The 17793-nt window shown below is 42.3% G+C and overlaps 1 protein-coding gene and 1 long non-coding RNA gene across 2 annotated transcripts in view; one reads left to right on the forward strand and one right to left on the reverse strand.

The window, feature by feature from the left end:
- STARD13 (StAR related lipid transfer domain containing 13) overlaps nucleotides 1–17793 on the reverse strand; it is a 247400-nt gene that overhangs the window by 146089 nt on the left and 83518 nt on the right. The gene's annotated exons all lie outside the window — the stretch shown is intronic.
- Nucleotides 131–15387, forward strand: LOC308476571. Its single transcript, XR_013985967.1, has 3 exons — nucleotides 131–316; nucleotides 2515–2594; nucleotides 14759–15387. It is a non-coding gene; the product is annotated as an uncharacterized lncRNA (long non-coding RNA).

A 17793-nucleotide genomic window follows, 5' to 3' on the forward strand; every position in this document is an offset into this window, starting at 1 on the left:
GCCTGGTCGCGGCTGCTGCTTCTTTTTCCTGCCGCCGCCGCCGCCGGCGTGGCTGCCCGGAGCGCACGAGTCCCGCTGGCGCGCCGTGCGAGCGGTTGTGCGGGGGCGCTGGGCTCCTGGGCTGCTTCCCCCCTGCGCTTCGCCTTCTCCTCCCTCCGCCCCCGGAGGGGTGAGCTGAACTCTCCGCTCGCCGCCTTGCAGCTCGCCTCGCGGAAACCGCCCCCGGAAGGGTCATCGTCGCCGCCGTCCCGACCATTAGGCAGCGCCCCTCGCCCGCAGGCGCGCCCCCCGACGCCCGCCCGCGCCCCTCGCGCAGGTGAGGAATGCGCGCCCGCCGGGGAAAACGCGCCCCGTTCATTTCAATGGAGCGTCTTCCCCGGGAAGGCTACGTGAGTAGGGTTGCACCCCAAAGCAGCACCAAAGCCCAGCTGCAGGCTACAGGCAACAAGCGGGCCAATTTTTGACACACCTGGAGGCAACGGCAGAACGGGATACCTGCGAGCTGGCACTGGCCGCCCCACTGATGCCAACCGGCGGAATTCAGAGGAAGAGGCAGGCCCAGAAGCTGCAGAGAGCAGGAACATCCACTTCATGCATTTAAAGCACGGGACTTCCGCCAAAAATCCTGGGAACTGTAGTTTGTGGGTGCTGGGAACTGTAGCTCTGTGCGAGGTCAGGGGCCGTGCCCAGGTTGCTTTGGAGGAAATCTATTTGCTAATCTACGTCAAAGTATGTCCACTTTTTTAAAAAAGTCATGGGGGTGGCCCTACAGTACAGCAGTGGTAGCAGTGGTGCTCGGGGCTTTTGCTGAACTACAACTCCCATCATCCCTTACCATTGACCATTCTGGCTGAAGCTGATGGGAGTGGAAGTCCTACAACATCTGGAGGGCACTGTGTTGGCTACTCAACATAATTATGTATGTGTAGAGAAAGTGGATAGGGAAGTTTTTCTCCTTCTCTCATAATACTGCAACCTGGGACTATCCAATGAAGCTGTATGATGAGAGGTTCAGGGCAGGCAAGCCGAGGTACCAGCTGGAGAGTTGAGAAATGCTGTTAAACTCATGTGCTCTAAAAAGTTCATTTAGTAATTCTGACATCTTGACAATGGAGAAGAGGCTGTGTTGTTAGAGGGTGTATCCCTTTTAGCGCATGCATATGAGCACCACAGACAGTGGAAGAAAAACTCAATGCACAGAATAGTAAGGTTTTGATCAAGTTTATATCCCACTCTTTAAAAAGATTTTTCCTAGAAAGAGGATTTCTCCCATGTTTCATTTAAAAAAAAAAAAAGGTTGTGTTTTCCATCTGCTGGGCCAATTCGGAAGTTTTTTGTTGATTGAGAGAGGGTGAATTTGAGATAAGGTGAACTTCATCAAAGAGTTTCACTTCAAAGGAGCCTTAACTACAAACAGGATTGATGTGCCATCAATAAATGAGAACGGAGGTTATCAGCAACATGTGGAAGAGACAAGGCCAAATTTAACAGAGGTTGTTTTCATGTCATCCTCTCTCTCTCTCTCTCTAGATACACCTGCCCTGTCCCACCCAATGTATACACTTATACCCATTGTTCAGGAACCTGTGGCCTTCCTGATGTGAGAATATAGCTCCCACCAGCCCTGACCATTGGCTGTGCTAGCTGTGACTGATGGGAGTCCAACATCTGGACTCAGGTCCCTATCACTTGCAGGCAACGACCTACATGTGCCCAATCAGTGGCTGCCTCACTGCACTTGAGAGCAGCAGGTTAGCTTAGGGGGTGCAGGGCAGGCTGTGTGGCGCAAATGTCACCTCCAATATATTGCCACTGCTCCCATTCCCCACATCTGCCTAAGGTGGCTGCATCACTATGCTACTTAGTAAGGCTGATCCCAGAGATACTGTCCACTGATTTATGGGCCTGGACAAAATAATCTCACAAGCTGCAGCAAACACAGCCCAGAGGTTGTCGGTTGTCCATTCCCACTCTGCTGGATTAATGCACTTTCTCAAACATCTGTCCAATATTAAACACAGACTCCAGGGCGAAAGGGGAAACTTGTCTGCGGCAGCTGATAGATGCTGCTTTATTAATGACGAAAATCCTTTTTGCATTATTCTCTGGCCCAAGTGAACAGGATCTCCTGGTGAGAGGCATTTTTATGCAACCACCCTTTGAACTGTTTGGTGGTATGAGCTTTAATTTGTGGGATGTGCAGTGGAAGCACGGGATGTGGTGGAAAGGGGGACGCCTCCAACTTTCCCTGGAAGAGATTGGGCGGTTCAGTGGGTTGGTTTTGTTCGCTGCTAATGAAATACACTCAGGAATGAAAACGACATTCCTCATGCCACCCCTCCTCCTGTTCTGCCGGAACAGAGGCATAAAAGGTTTCATGTTATTTCTAATTATGTATGGTTTTTAGTGCCTACATTGCGACAGTAATTAATTACTAGTTTAATTGATACCAGATGATATTCCTGCCTCAATTAAGAAATGCATTCATTTTCCATGTTGTTGTTTCTCCTATAGAGCCTAGATTTTATTTCCATTCGGATCAGGAAGGAAACTGCTATTCAGCCTGATGGCAAATACCTTCAGAAGTGTGGCAGGTACTTTATTTTGACAATGAAGCAGCTTCTGTTTTCATTACAGTGGTACCTCGGGTTAAGTACTTAATTCGTTCCGGAGGTCTGTACTTAACCTGAAACTGTTTTTAACCTGAAGCACCACTTTAGCTAATGGGGCCTCCTGCTGCCACTGCACCGCCAGAGCACGATTTCTGTTCTCATCCTGAAGCAAAGTTCTTAACATGAAGCACTATTTCTGGGTTAGCGGAGTCTGTAACCTGAAGCGTATGTAACCCGAGGTACCACTGTATTGTTTTTGTGCTGTTTTTATTTGTAACACCAATGAGTACACCTGCAGGGTCCCAGCCTTCCCGTCACTGAATAGCCAATAGAAGGCTTTGAAACCTAATTGCTACAGGAAGGTGATTTTCTGGGGGCAGGTTGCAGCTGGGGAGAGAATGGTTAACCCTTGCCTCTCCCTCCCCATTCCACCCAAAATGCCCACATGCTGTAATTCAAAGAATGAGGATTCACAGCAGAGGGTGGGCAGCTGGGAAGTGAAGGGTTAATACTTACCTCATCAGATGCAACTCTCTTCCTTGAAATCACCTGCCTTCTTCTACAATTAGGCTTGGGGGGAAACCTATGGATTCCAATAGAAGACCCCCCCCCCATCTAGTTGCTGGTGGTGTGCAAACAGTGGTTGTGTGCTTGTAGTTGCTATGAATGCATTTGTAGTTGTTGATGTGTGCGGTTGCAATGTGGTGTGTGTGGTGCCCACAACAGTTTTCAAATGCTCTACGAGCCCAAGAAAGTTGGCGGCCACTGCAATATTTATTGTATTTAACATTAGCGTTAAAAATGCTGATTCCCTAATAGAGCAAGGAATCTTGAATTATGACCTGGGCATGCTGTGGGATCCTCCCAGACATCGCCTCTCTACTGCATAGGAAGATGTGCTGCTCAGAGTTCAAGCAATTTAAGAGATTTTCTCCTGGGGCTGGTTTAGGTGATCTGGCTGCAATGCCCTTTTCAGTTACAAAAAGGTCGGTTTTGACCATGCAATCAAATTAGGAAGAGGTGTGTTAGAAACAGGTTGTATGGTAAATGTTACAGTGCAATAGAAAGGCAGAGAAAAATGGGGATATTTTTAGGGCCTTCTCATACAGTGGTACCTCGGGTTACATATGCTTCAGGTTATATATGCTTCAGGTTACAGACTCCGCTAACCCAGAAATAGTGCTTCAGGTTAAGAACTTTGCTTCAGGATAAGAACTTCGGCAGCACATATACTAAAATTGGAACGATACAGAGAAGATTAGCATGGCCCCTGCGCAAGGATGACAGGGACTTCCGGTCGGCGCCATCGGTTAATGGCGGATTTCCCTCCGAGCTCCGGAGGGGGTCTGCTTTACAAGTTCGGGTCCTGTCGCTACGGCGAAGCGGGGACCCTCAAAAATTACAGGCGCGGAAGCCTGTGAACAAGGAGGCTCGGTGGGCACCATCGCGCCCCCCCGAAATAGCAAGGGAGCCTTTTTAAAGGCTCCGGAACGGCAGCGGGGGGAGAAGCGGTGCTGAGAGCCGCTACCCAGCTTGTAAAGCGAAGCCGCATCGCCATAGCCGGAGAGCGCCGATTCCTTCCTGAAAATTGGACTACAAAGTAAAACCAGTGAGTAAGACTGACTTAATTGGGATTTACAATTATCTTCATGAAATTTGGCTGAAAACGGGATTGGTTAAAGTAAGGAAGTCAGCCCTTCCCGGACTGCATAAGGATAAAGCAAAGAAGGATTAAAAGCTGCAACCATTGAGAGATCGCAAAGAGTGAAGAGAACCAGACATAAACTGTGAATTTTCCCCCTTTTGGTAGGCAGGAGCAAAAGGGGGAGGAATTTGGAATTAGAACCTGCCAGAAAAAGATTTTAAAACTTTTTATCGCTGTGTCAAATACCCCTGAAACGGACTGCCGGGGCAAAGGAACCTGGAGAGAGAGAACTGTCAGTGAGCTGTCACTTAGATTATTACATTGTTTCAAACTACTCAGCTCAGGAGAGACATTAAATTACTGGTTTGTTGAACTCTGAAAATATAAGAACTGTTACAACTGACTATTGGGAAACCTCAGGGGAATTTTGGACTGTAAGACATTTTGTGTAGCTTTGGAAACTTTGTTCCCCTAGAGGACACTTTGATAACTGTTGCAAATTGGGCTGTAACTATTAAGGCAGTGGAAATTTCCCTTGAAAAACAACTAACAGCTGCGAGAGTGACCTTGGCTAGGCATGAGTGGTGCATCAGAAGAGACAACAACCAGGTCTGGGAGACAATACAAAACAAAATCTTCACAGCGAAGAATTTCAGTCCCAGGCATCCCAGTGGCACCAGCTGCAACTGGTCAGACAAGAACAACAATGTCATCAGATCCTGTAACACAAGCTTTGGTTAAAATAAATGAGTCTTTGGAATCTTTGACAAAGCAGGGGGCGGAAAATAGTAGAAAATTGACAGAACTCTCAATTAAACTTGATCAGAATACACAAAGTGTGAATGAATTAGGGAAAAGGGTGACATCTAATACAGAATCTATTAATAAAATATTAGAGGACTCTGCTAATATACGTAAAATCGCAGAAGAAGCCAAAGTCTCTGCTGATGAGGCTAAAGTCTCGGCGGATGCTACACAGGAAAAAATTGTACCAGTTTGCAAAAAGCTAGAAGATCATACATTGGCCCTGTCTATGCTTGAATTGGAGAGGAGAAGTAGAAACTTAAGACTACGAGCGGTGCCTGAAAGTGAAGGAGATAACTTGGCGAACTTCCTTTCTAAAGAATTTTCTGATTTTTGGCAACAGGAGTTAGAGAAGGAAGAAATTAAAATAGTCACTGCTTTTAGACTGGGAAGAGCACAAGGCAGGAAGAAGCCAAGGGATTGCCTAATAACATTAAGATCAAGAGAGGAAAGAGAAAAAATATTGAGCCTGCATTTTCAAAGAACACTCGAGATTGAAAAGTCTTTTGTGGAGATTTTTAAAGATATCCCAAAGGAAATTCTAGACGCAAGAACATACTATAAAGAATTGGTCGGATTGCTGAAGAAGAACGAAGTACCTTTCAGGTGGGAATTCCCGCAAGGCCTATCTTTCAAATTCAAAGGTAGGAAAATAAGGATAAGATCAGTAGAAGATCGAGATCAATTTCTAAATCACTACAGGGAAGACCTTCTGAAAGGAACAGTCGGAGAGGAAATAACATCAGAAACGAAAGACGCAACAGACATTTTAAACCTGACGTTTGGACTGAAATCACCGACAGAAGAAGAACAACTACTCGGAGCGACAGGAGGTAAATAGCTTCAGGATGGCCCTGCAACTTCTAAGCTGGAATTGTAATGGACTCAATCTTCCGCGAAGGAGGAAAAATATATTCCATTTATTGAAAAAAGAGCAGTTGGACATAATTTGTTTACAGGAAACTCATATAACAAGATTGCATAGGAAATTACTCGTCAATAAGAGATTAGGCCAAGAATTTATTTCATCGGATAAAGTCAAGAAAAGAGGAGTGGTAATCTATGCAAAAGAAAAATTTTCCCCAAAGTTTATATTTAAAGATGAACAAGGAAGATATTTGGCAATTGAAGTGCAAATTCAAGGTGAAAAATTTTTGATACTAGGGATCTATGCACCTAATGAAGGGAAGTCAGAATTTTTTAAGAAGCTGCATGAGACATTGTTGGACTATTTGGATTACAAATTAATTATGATGGGAGATATGAACGGAGTGGTATCCACAAATATGGATAAAGCACAAAGACAGGTAATTACCAGAGATGGGAGACTACCAAAGACTTTCTTTGAAATGACTGAAAATATGGACTTGATTGATATATGGAGAACAAGGAACCCTCTCGAGAGAGAGGGAACCTTCTTCTCTGAAGCAATGATGACCTGGACCAGAATCGATCAAATTTGGATTACTAGTGGGTTGGCTCCAAAGATTAAGAAAGTGGAAATCTGTCCAAAGACTTGCTCCGACCATAACGCCGTGAAGATGGAGATGAAATTTACAGTAACTGGTCAATTCAGATGGAGGATGAATGACAATCTATTTCGAGACGAGGAGATCCATAGAAAGGCCCAAAAAACTTTAAAGGACTATTTTGAAATAAATCTAAAAACTGATGTAGAAAAAAGAGTGATATGGGACGCAAGCAAAGCAGTGATGCGAGGATTTTTAATTCAACAAAATTCAGTAAAAAAGAGAAAGCAAAATGAGAAGAAGGATAAGATTTTGGAAAAGATAAAAGAAGGAGAGAAGAAATTGAGATCAAAACCAAAGTCCCAGGAGATTCTGAGAGAGATTAAGTTATACCAGACACAATATATGGAATTGATGAATCAAGAGATTGAATGGAAGATAAAACAAATGAGACAAAAGACTTTTGAATCAGCAGATAAATGTGGTAAGCTTCTGGCTTGGCAACTGAAGAAAAGACAGAAACTAAATACAGTTACAAGTCTAGAAGTGGATGGAAAGAATATTTCTAAACCTAACGAGATAAGAAACTGTTTTTTGAGTTATTTTAAAAAGTTATATTCACAAGGACCGCAGAAGGAAGAAGATATAGACGAATTCCTTAAAAAGTATGGACTACAAAAAATCTCCTACCAAAGTAAGGTGGATCTAAACCAGAGAATAACAGATCAAGAGATAGAGAGTGCCATTCAAAATATGCAACTGGGCAAATCTCCAGGACCAGATGGACTGACTTCCAGATACTATAAAGCTTTGAAGGAGTGGTTGGTACAACCATTAAAGGAAGTCTGTAATGAGATCTTGGAGGGGAAAAGGGCACCAGAATCGTGGAAAGAAGCGTATATTACACTCATACCAAAGACAGAGACTGAAAAGACTCAACTTAAGAACTACCGCCCAATATCATTACTTAATGTGGATTATAAAATTTTTGCAGACATTCTGGCAAAAAGATTGAAAAGAGTGTTGATGGAGAAGATTCATAAGGACCAAGCAGGCTTTCTCCCAAAAAGGCATTTATCAGATAATGTGAGGAACATAATAGACATTCTGGAATTATTAGAGGTGAATATAAACACTAAAGCAGTTCTGATCTTTGTGGACGCGGAGAAAGCCTTTGACAATATTTCTTGGAGTTTCATGAAAAAGAATCTTCATGGGATGGGGGTAGGCCAAGGATTTGAGAATGGTATGGGTGCCATATACGCTGAACAAAAGGCTAAGTTGATTGTAAATAATGTGATAACTGAAGAATTTAAAATAGAAAAAGGGACACGACAGGGGTGCCCAATTTCCCCTTTACTTTTTATTTCTGTTCTGGAGGTGTTGCTTAATATGATTAGAGATGACCAGCAGGTTAAAGGTGTACAGGTCGGAGCCAAACATTACAAGTTAAGGGCCTTTGCAGATGATTTAGTACTTACTTTACAAGAGCCAGACACTAGTACAAAAAGGGTGTTGGAGCTAATTCAAGAATTTGGTCAGGTGGCCGGATTTAAATTGAATAAACAAAAGACTAAAGTTTTGGAAAAAAATTTGACAGTCATGGAAAGGGAGAAGTTCCAGAATGAAACAGGTTTGACAGTGGTAAAGAAGGTGAAATACCTAGGGGTCTATTTGACATCTAAGAATTCGAACTTGTATAAAGACAATTATGAAAAATGTTGGTCGGAAATTAAAAAAGATCTAGAAATATGGTCAAATTTGAGATTGTCAATGTTAGGCCGAATTGCAGCTATTAAGATGAATGTATTGCCTAGAATGTTATTTTTGTTCCAAACATTACAAATTCTGGACAAGATAGATTGTTTCAAGAGGTGGCAGAAGGATATCTCGAAATTTGTCTGGCAGGGCAAAAAGCCCAGAATAAAATTTAAAATACTGACGGATGCAAAAGAAAGAGGGGGGTTTGCCCTGCCGGACTTAAAACTGTATTATGAAGCAGCAGCATTTTGCTGGCTGAAAGAATGGATGCTCCTCGAGAATACAGATATCTTGGACTTAGAAGGTTTTAATAATACATTTGGTTGGCATGCATATCTATGGTATGATAAAATTAAGGTGCATAGGGCCTTTAAAAACCATATTGTCAGGAAAGCATTATATAACGTTTGGATAAGATATAAAGATTTGTTGGAAAGTAAAACCCCTAGATGGTTGTCACCTTTAGAGGCTACAGCGCTGAAAAAGCTTAATATGGAAGCTAAATGGCTAAAGTATTGGGAAATTTTGGAACAAGATGGAGATAAATTGAAGTTACAGAGCTATGAGAAATTGAAACCCAAGGTTCGAGATTGGCTCCATTATTATCAAATAATGGAGGTACATAAACAAGACAGGAAAATTGGATTCCAGGTGGAGAAATCAAAATTAGAAATTGAACTGTTAGAATCCAATACTAAGAATTTGTCAAAAATGTATAATCTGCTGCTGAAATGGAATACACAAGATGAAATAGTTAAATCAGCTATGATTAAGTGGGCACAGGACATTGGTCATAACATTATGTTTGCTGACTGGGAATGGTTGTGGAACACTGGTATAAAATTTACGGCATGTAATGCCTTAAAGGAAAATATTATGAAAATGATCTATAGGTGGTACATGACCCCAGTCAAGCTAGCAAAAATTTATCATTTGCCTGATAATAAGTGTTGGAAGTGTAAAGAAACGGAAGGTACTTTTTATCATCTTTGGTGGACGTGCCCGAAGATTAAGGCTTTCTGGGAAATGATATATAATGAAATGAAAAAGGTACTTAAATGTACTTTTCCTAAGAAACCAGAGGCCTTTCTCTTGGGCATTGTCGGCCAATTGGTGTCAAAGAAAGATAGAAATTTCTTTATGTATGCTACGACAGCAGCAAGAATACTCATCGCAAAGTATTGGAAGACAGAAGAATTACCCACCTTGGAAGAGTGGCAGATGAAGGTAATAGACTATATGACACTGGCTGAGATGACTGGCAGAATCCGTGAGCAGGGGAAAGAGACGGCGGAAGAAGATTGGAAGAAATTTAAAATTTACCTTAAGAACTATTATAAAATTGAGGAATGTTAAAATGTCGAGGTTTGGAGAAAGAAAAGGAGATTACAGTGACATAAGATTAAGTTGAAGAAAAGAATAAGAAAAAATATATTTGATAAAATTAATTAGAATTTGCTGAAATAAATTTTGGAAATTGGGATGTAGGAAGGGGAGGTTTGGGGGAGTCCGAGAAGAGAAGGACATGAAAAAAAGGTTATGAAATTTTACATGTTTGTATGTCTTTTTTTATTTGTTTGTATTGTTTAAAATTATTCTGTAAAACCAATAAAAATTCTTACAAAAAAAAAAAAAAGAACTTTGCTTCAGGATAAGAACAGAAATCGTGTTCCGGTGGCGCAGCGGCAGCATAAGGCCCCATTAGGTAAAGTGGTGCTTCAGGTTAAGAACAGTTTCAGGTTAAGAGCGGACCTCCGGAACGAATTAAGTACTTAACCCGAGGTATCACTGTACAACCATGCAGAAGGAATACACTTGTTTTCTAGTAAGCATGGTGGTTAAAGCACCATACTATACACTGGTGCTTGATGCTGAAGAAATAACAAGCAACCACCCTAAATATTAGCCAGGCAGTCTCACTAGACACTGTAGTCACCACATCATATACCAGCGGTAAAAAGGACTGGGTTTTTTTTTTTTTTTACTTCCAGGCCAATGTGAGAAATATTTTGGTGACCCCTTATGTTGATAACAGATAACTATATGAAGAACGTACCCTGTCATGGTAAAAACTAGCGCTGGGCTAAAGTATTTGTCCTAAGCAACTCTAATAAGCTTTGTGGGTGATGCAACCAGGCAAAAATGACAATTGCACTAATATTTTTAAGGGGAGGGATTTCCATTTTTTTTAACAAACAACTTAAGGCTGGTTCTTTCTTTCAATATAAATGCCTTGCTGCCCCTGTCAGAAACAGGTCTTTGGTCTGTTCCAGCAGCAGTTGTCTTATATTGTTATGAACTGTAACAACTTTACACACGGACAGGTTGTTTGGTCTGGCACCATAGTGGCTTCCAACCTAATTCTAATGGTCACAAAATATAAGTCACCTACTAGTAAGCAGCATGATTACAAAAGTAAATAGTCAACTCAGTAGAACGTCAATCCATGTATAGTCTTAATAAAATAAAATTATTTGTAGCATGAAGTACTACAGCTCAAGAACTCCTCCCTCAAAGTGCTTTTCAAATAGGTATTTCAATCAATGTGGCTCTTCCGAGGTACTATTTTTAAAAATAGCTTGTGGCGAGTTTCCATTTTAAAAAAAATCCAGCATGGTGGCTAACAATAGTTAAGGGTATCATCCTACACATGCTTACTAGCACAGCTTACCTCTGAATAAATTCTGAAAATACACAATAAAGAACTATTTGGTTAACAAAAGAATTACATCCAGAAATTTAAGGCACGCACCCCATGCCAATATAATCTCCGCGCGTCGTAACAGCAGAGACAGCAAAATAAATGAATTGGCTGGAACCATTCCTAAATGCCCCCTGAAATAAGCAGGTTTTTCATTACTTGCCAGAAGACAAGCAGTGGCAGAGTCAAGTGGGCCTCCCATGGGAAGGCATTCCACAGCTATGGCTGCAATCCCAAAGGATCTGTCTTGCATCCCCACCACAGACGACAGGAAGACATGCAGCAGAACCTCAGGTGTTGATAAGAATACTGCTAGGACATCCCATCCCCAGAATACCTGAGGCCTTAATGGTAAAAGCCATCAAAACTCAACCTGGAAACAAATTGGTAGCCAAACAAAATAGGTGTTAATACTGAAACGGAAGTTGAATCTCTGGAAGCTGCGTTTTAAATCAACTGCGTTTCTGAAAATCCTTCAGAGGCACACCCGTGAAGGTGATGTTACAGTAGACTGGGGGGTTCATAAAACCATAGAATTGTAGAATTGGAAGGGTCATCTCATCGAACCCCCTGCAATGCAGGAATCCTGTCCAGGCCGTCTCTGGGTGGTTTCAAACCACCAACCTTCTGGTTAACAGCCAGACACACTGACCAATTATGCCACAAGGGGTTGTAACCAATGTAGTGCTACATTAAAATTACTTAGTGGTATACTTGCTGTGCTGGTGGAAAGCAAGGGAAAACACAAGTACATTACCAAAGATTGTTGTGCAACCGACTGCACAAGAAGAACCAGCTGGGGTACAATAAGAATTAGCTGTCTGAGGAATCTTCCACTAGCACAACAGTTGCGTTGGATTCCTTTGTTGCACAACCTTTTAATTCTGCCATCCGTTAGTGCTTAAAGATGCAACCCACTTTTTGATGACCAGTCTGTTGTTAATTTCAAGGTCGCTTCACTGGTAATGTCTTCCTTTTTAATATGAAACTAACATGAAATTAATGCACACCAAATCGTTAAATGACACTAGCATGGACCTTAGACCTTAAGATACAGATCACTAATATGCATCATGTAAAGTGGTGGTCTTCAGTTTGATGCAATAGGCAAGAAAAAGCAAAACACCTGCCTTCGTATTTGTTTCTAGGATCTTTAAAGAACGAATTATACTTTTTTGAGAGAAAACAGTATAAAAACAACAGTATTTCTTTCTCTTCGCCACAAAGGAATCATCCCTCTCCCTCCCTCACAGTAGAGTTCAGGTCTAGATTGGAAACAAAACTGACGTGTCAAGTTAAATTGAAACCCTTGTGGGATAAAGTCATCTATGAAATCTGCTTATACTTGCCAATCCTAATCAGGTACTGGATGGGAAAAACAATAAAGTAAACAAGTACTTAACATCTCCTGGGATTTGAAAACAAAAGATTTCACTTCCCTTGTTTTTTTCTCTCTAAAAAAATGCCTTTTTGCTCCATTTTATATGCTGCATGCTGCATATTTAAAAGCCCAGGGACAGTGAAGTGTGGGCAAAATGTCCTTTGTTGATAAGGCAATTGTCTGGAAGAGTGGAATTCATGGCAGTGGAGACACTGCAATAACATCGCCATGGCTGGAGCAGAATTTTGAGTTGCAGTTTTCATTATATTATTGTGAGCAATTGCTAGCACCATACAAATTGGAAGTGTGTTTGAAAAACTGAATGTGTTTAATGCTTTTTAATAAAAACTAGCCAGCTAAATAAAGCTTAGTCCAAAGGGGGGGATGAGGAATCAATGGGTCTACTCTTGCCCAGGCTCTGGGTTTCTGTGCTGTGGGGGAAACAATCCTTGCCTGCCTCTTTGCTCCCCCTGCCCTTCACATTTCCCTTCACGTAAATGGCACCCAGTGAATGGCCACCTCCTCCGTACACAGAGCCTTTCTCTGAAGAAAGTAAGGGACAAATGACACATTACATTAATCATGCTATAAGAAAACAAAGTGTGCTTAACACTGCCGCTTTGATTTCGTATGGAAACTAGCCAGATGGGCTCCCATCACAGCTTGGGTGTGTGACGCTGGATCAAGACCAAACATGGCTGATTTTCTTTCAAGGTAAAGAGTGGCAGCATAAAGCACACTTGGGGGAAGGGGGCATCACTAGTGGAATGTGTAGTTTGGGCCTAATGTGTACGTAGGCTCCATATTCACCTTTAAAGCACATTTTAATTCTACTTCAAAGGATTCTGGGCACTGTAGTTTGCTAAGCAATGCTGGGAATTGTAACTCTGTGAGGGGTGAATTACAGTGCCCAGTGTGGGTGTTAAAAATGGAGCGGAAAACCCAACTCTGCTAGCATCAATGCCCTACAGAGGACTCTGAAGTTCTTTTCGCCCTTTGCTCTGAGAACATTTTAGCAGAGTCCGGCTGCACCTGTATTCCATTAACTTTAAAAGCATTTCACTGTTTACAGTCACCAGGAAATGTCAATGTCTGTGTTATATTAACAAGTCAGAAATAACAAATGTAGTCTCGGGTTTTAAGGGTTAGCTGAGAACACTTCACTCTGACTCACTTGCATGCTTAACTTCCGAACGCAACTGACGCTGACTGAGTGGCCCTATATTCTTTATATCACAAAGGGCAAGTTCTGGAGGTGTGTAAAGAACAGAGTCCCTGGAATACAAATCACATATGCACCAGCAGTACGTGAGTGGCACCAGTTCAGGTTCTGGTGGATGAAGCCAAGGATATTTTGGGGTGGGGAACACAAAGTTTAGAAGCAATGGGGAGACAGGCTAGTACGAATCTGCATTTTGCTTCATGTGGACAAGTCCCTAGTCATGCATGGTCTGAAACATGGGGTTGTGGGCTTTCATAAGTGGAGACCCTGGTGACAAGTCCAAGACCGTTTGGTCCTTCAACTCTGTATCATGTATAATATCCTTCCTTGAATTTGTCTGCATGCCTGTGTCTAAAATCTCAATGGATATTACTTCTAGTATTCCCGCATATATAAAGAAGAACATAGGAGAAGCACCTAACTATTGTCTTCTACACCATCCTTCTCCAAGCTAGTATATAGAATGTTCTGCGTCTATTCGGTTTGGAGGTGTCTTGCCTTTAGGGCATGAAATAAACTAGTCAAGAGACGCTTCCTCACCTCCAGCTGTAGAATACACAGCTGGCACACATTGCAATATTGGAAAATTGACATGTAAAATATATCTCTTCAGCAGCAACAACTTACTGCATTTGTGGCGCTACTATAATTGAGGACAGTGTTGGATGATTCTGTAAAGGAAAATATACAGTGGGGGCAGGGGGAGTTAGCAGGTTTCTGCATATAAGCCCTAGAGTTGATACCTGCAAACCAAATGAAAAAGTCACATTGACTACAGCGTATGTTCCATTTGAAAATCTCTCTTCCACTTTCCATATTGCATTAACAAATATGTGACGTATAGGAAATCCAGAGGTCTTCTTGCAGTCTATTCATACCCTGCCTCTTGAAACAACACCTAAGTGTGAGTGGTTGCCCTTGTCTTTGCCTTCCCACAGTTAACTGTTTCCTTCAATATTGAAATTTCGATGGTAAGTCCTTGGGGCAGGGCCCTGCCTCTTTCTGCTTAAATTCCCTGTAAATTATATGGATTGCTAGAAAATAATCTGCGAAAGTACCTCCAAATTTGCAATCCCTTGTTTGGAAAAAGAGGAACTAATTTTTCACTGCTACTTTGAGACACAGGTATCTTTTCTGATGTTGTCCTTTTGGTGTTTTTAAAGGGCGATGGCGACGTGGTCTTGTTCCCAGAAGAGATTGGGTGACATATATGCTTTGATGCTGTGGCACAGCCCAGAGATCTGAAATGGAAATCCTGCAAAAGCTCTAGAGTTCTGTTCTCATTTTGCACCTGCACAGATCCGAACTGTCTAAGGAGCACATTACTGTGCCTCGTCTCAGACTGCTTGGACGAAACCCAACCACCATGTAATTCCATTGAATTTAAGTGGAGTTATGGCAGGCAAAAGCAAAACAACAACAACAACAAAACTGGCCTTGCGGGTTTGTAAATGAACTACAGTTGGGGGGGGGAGTTAGAGGGTGTCGGTGATAAGCAAGAGCAGTGGCGAAAGGAGCATATCTCCTAGTTAGCTTTGGACAGCTGACACTAACTCCATTGTGAGATAAGTCTTACCGACTGTGGGAAAAGCAGCGGGGAAAGACTCACACCAGCATCCAACTAGTATTTAATGGAAAAAAACAGATCTGGAAATCTTGACAGTATCTGCTCCCCTCTCTCCCAATCCCCCCCTCCATCCCTTCCAAAGAAGCAGTGAAAGTAACTTGTAAAGTATCATTTGCTTCAGTTCCTAGTCCAAACATGCATTTCCTCAACTGGCTTTTTTTTGGGTGGGGGGGAGGGTATTACTTTCAGAGGAGAGAAGGTGGGTGGTTTGGGGGGGCGGCTCAAGTGGATGTTTATTTGCTGCCAGAGAACAGGAGCTGTTTCTCGGCATCATCAAAAAAAAAGATGAATCATTGTTTAATTAAAAAAAGATATATCAAGTAACCTCAAGATAAGTTTTGGGAATCTTGGTTATAAAAGGGAACACCCATGCAGTGCAAATCCCAGTAGAAGAATAGATTGACTTTCTTATATCCTCCAACTCAATGAGCATTTTAGTGTTGGCTCTGGGGGTGGGTGGAGCAAGAAGGGGGGGGGGAACCACCCACACAAGAGCAGCAGATGGAAAGGAAAACATTTCGCCGTCTTCTCTGCAGTGTAAGGATAAAACGTGCTGGATATATAAATGAAAACTAATCCCTTTCAAGTAAATACCTGAAGGTTGAACACATTTCTTATGCCACTGGAGGTGTATATCAGAAGGGAAGACAAAACTGAGAAAACCTCTGCTAAGGATGGGGAACCTGTGGCACTTTCTGCAGTTCTTGGACTCCCAGAAGCCTCAGCCATCGTGGGCGATCATGATGGGAGTTGAAGACCAACAACATCTGCAGGACCACAGATTCCTCCACCTGTGACTCAAACCTTGCTCTTGGGTTGCCGCTTTACTATTATCCAACCATCTCCAACTGCATTTGCATACATAAAAAACCAAATCTCTGAATAGAAGCATAGTTGGAATACAAGAATTAGCAGAGTAAGAGTATTAGTAAGACTCACTGAAAGGCCATTACACTGAAACAGGAAGTTTCTCACCTCAAATGTTCCCAAGCTTCAGGTGCCCCATTGGTGTGGCAACACTGCTGACCTCTCAGTGCATCAGAAGCCTCTGGGCATAGAACCAGGCAGAGGGCCTTCTTGGTAGTGGGGCCCGCCCCGTGGAACGACCACCCATCAGATGTCAAGGAAATAAACAACTATCTGACTTTTAGAAGACACCTGAAGGCAACCCTGTACTGGGAAATTTTTCATGTCTAATGTTTTGCATAGATGGGCGGGGAATAATAATAAAAATAACAACAACAACAATAACAATAATGTAGTACAGTGCAAGGGCATCACAGACACACTGTGTCAAGTCTCCCATGTGTTTCTCAAACAGGCCCAAATAGCTTAGGCAGTAGTGGACCCTTGATCCACAGCCAGCCACTCAAGCTCTGCAATTTGTGAAGTTAAGATGTAATGGAAATGAAAGCAAATATTCAAGAGTTACTGAGAATAATGGAACAATGCTGGGAAGCTAGCAAGGAGACCTTTAGTACGATAATAAAGAAGTGCAACACAGTCCATTCCACTGTCTAACAGCTCTTACTGTCAGAAAGTTCTTTCTGATGTTTAGTCGGAATCTCCTTTCTTGTAACTTGAATCCTCTGGAGCAGGAGAAAAGAAGTTCACTCCATCTTCCATGTGACAGCCCTCGAGATATTTAAATATGGCTATCATATCTCCTCTCAGTCTCCTCATTTCCATGTTAAACATACCCAGCTCCTTCAACCATTCCTCATAAGGTTTGGTTTCCAGACCCTTGATCATCTTAGTCGCCCTCATCTGCACACATTCCAGTTTGTCAATATCCTTCTTAAATTGTGGCGCTCAGAACTGGACACAGTACTCCAGGTGTGATCTGGCTATGGCAGAATAGAACAGTACTATGACTTCCCTTGAACAGGACACAAGACTTCTGTTGATGCAGCCTAGAATAGAATTATATATTTTTTTGCTGCTGCATCACCGTGTTGACTAATGTTAAGCCTGTGGTCTCCTAGGACTCTGAGATCCATGAGCGTAGCCAGGATTTTTGTTGGGGGACAGAACTGCCGTGACTGGTCAGTTAGTTAAGTATTTATTTTGTTTTACTTGACTGGGGGAGCATCTGCACCCCCCTGGCAAGGCCCATACCGAGATCCTTTTCACACATACTACTGGCAAGACATGTGTCGTCGTCCCTGCCCTATATTTGTGCAGCTGGTTCTTCCTGCCAAGTGTAGAACCTGACATTTGTCCCTATTGAAATTCATTTTGTCTTCAATGACACTGGCTTGCCTTTCCAGTTGGGTGTCCACTGCAAATTTGATGAGCATCCCCTCAGTTCCAAATCTGAGGGGAATCCCCTCAGTTCCTTCATCCAAGATATAAAGATGCTGAACACCCCACGTGTCACTTTTTCCCAGGTCATGTTAAGTCTGCAAACAGACAAGCCAACAACTTGTAGTTACAAGACATTGACCCACCCCCTGAAAATTATTATAGCATATATAAATGCTTGGAATAGCCTCTCTTCCCTGTAGTCTCACTTCTCAAAGCTGACACCACAAAATAGAAATCAAACAGTTATTTAAAAGCCCTCCTCTA

Source organism: Podarcis pityusensis (assembly GCF_964106645.2).
Source record: "Podarcis pityusensis genome assembly, chromosome: 4".
Classification (NCBI taxonomy): Eukaryota; Metazoa; Chordata; class Lepidosauria; order Squamata; family Lacertidae; genus Podarcis; species Podarcis pityusensis.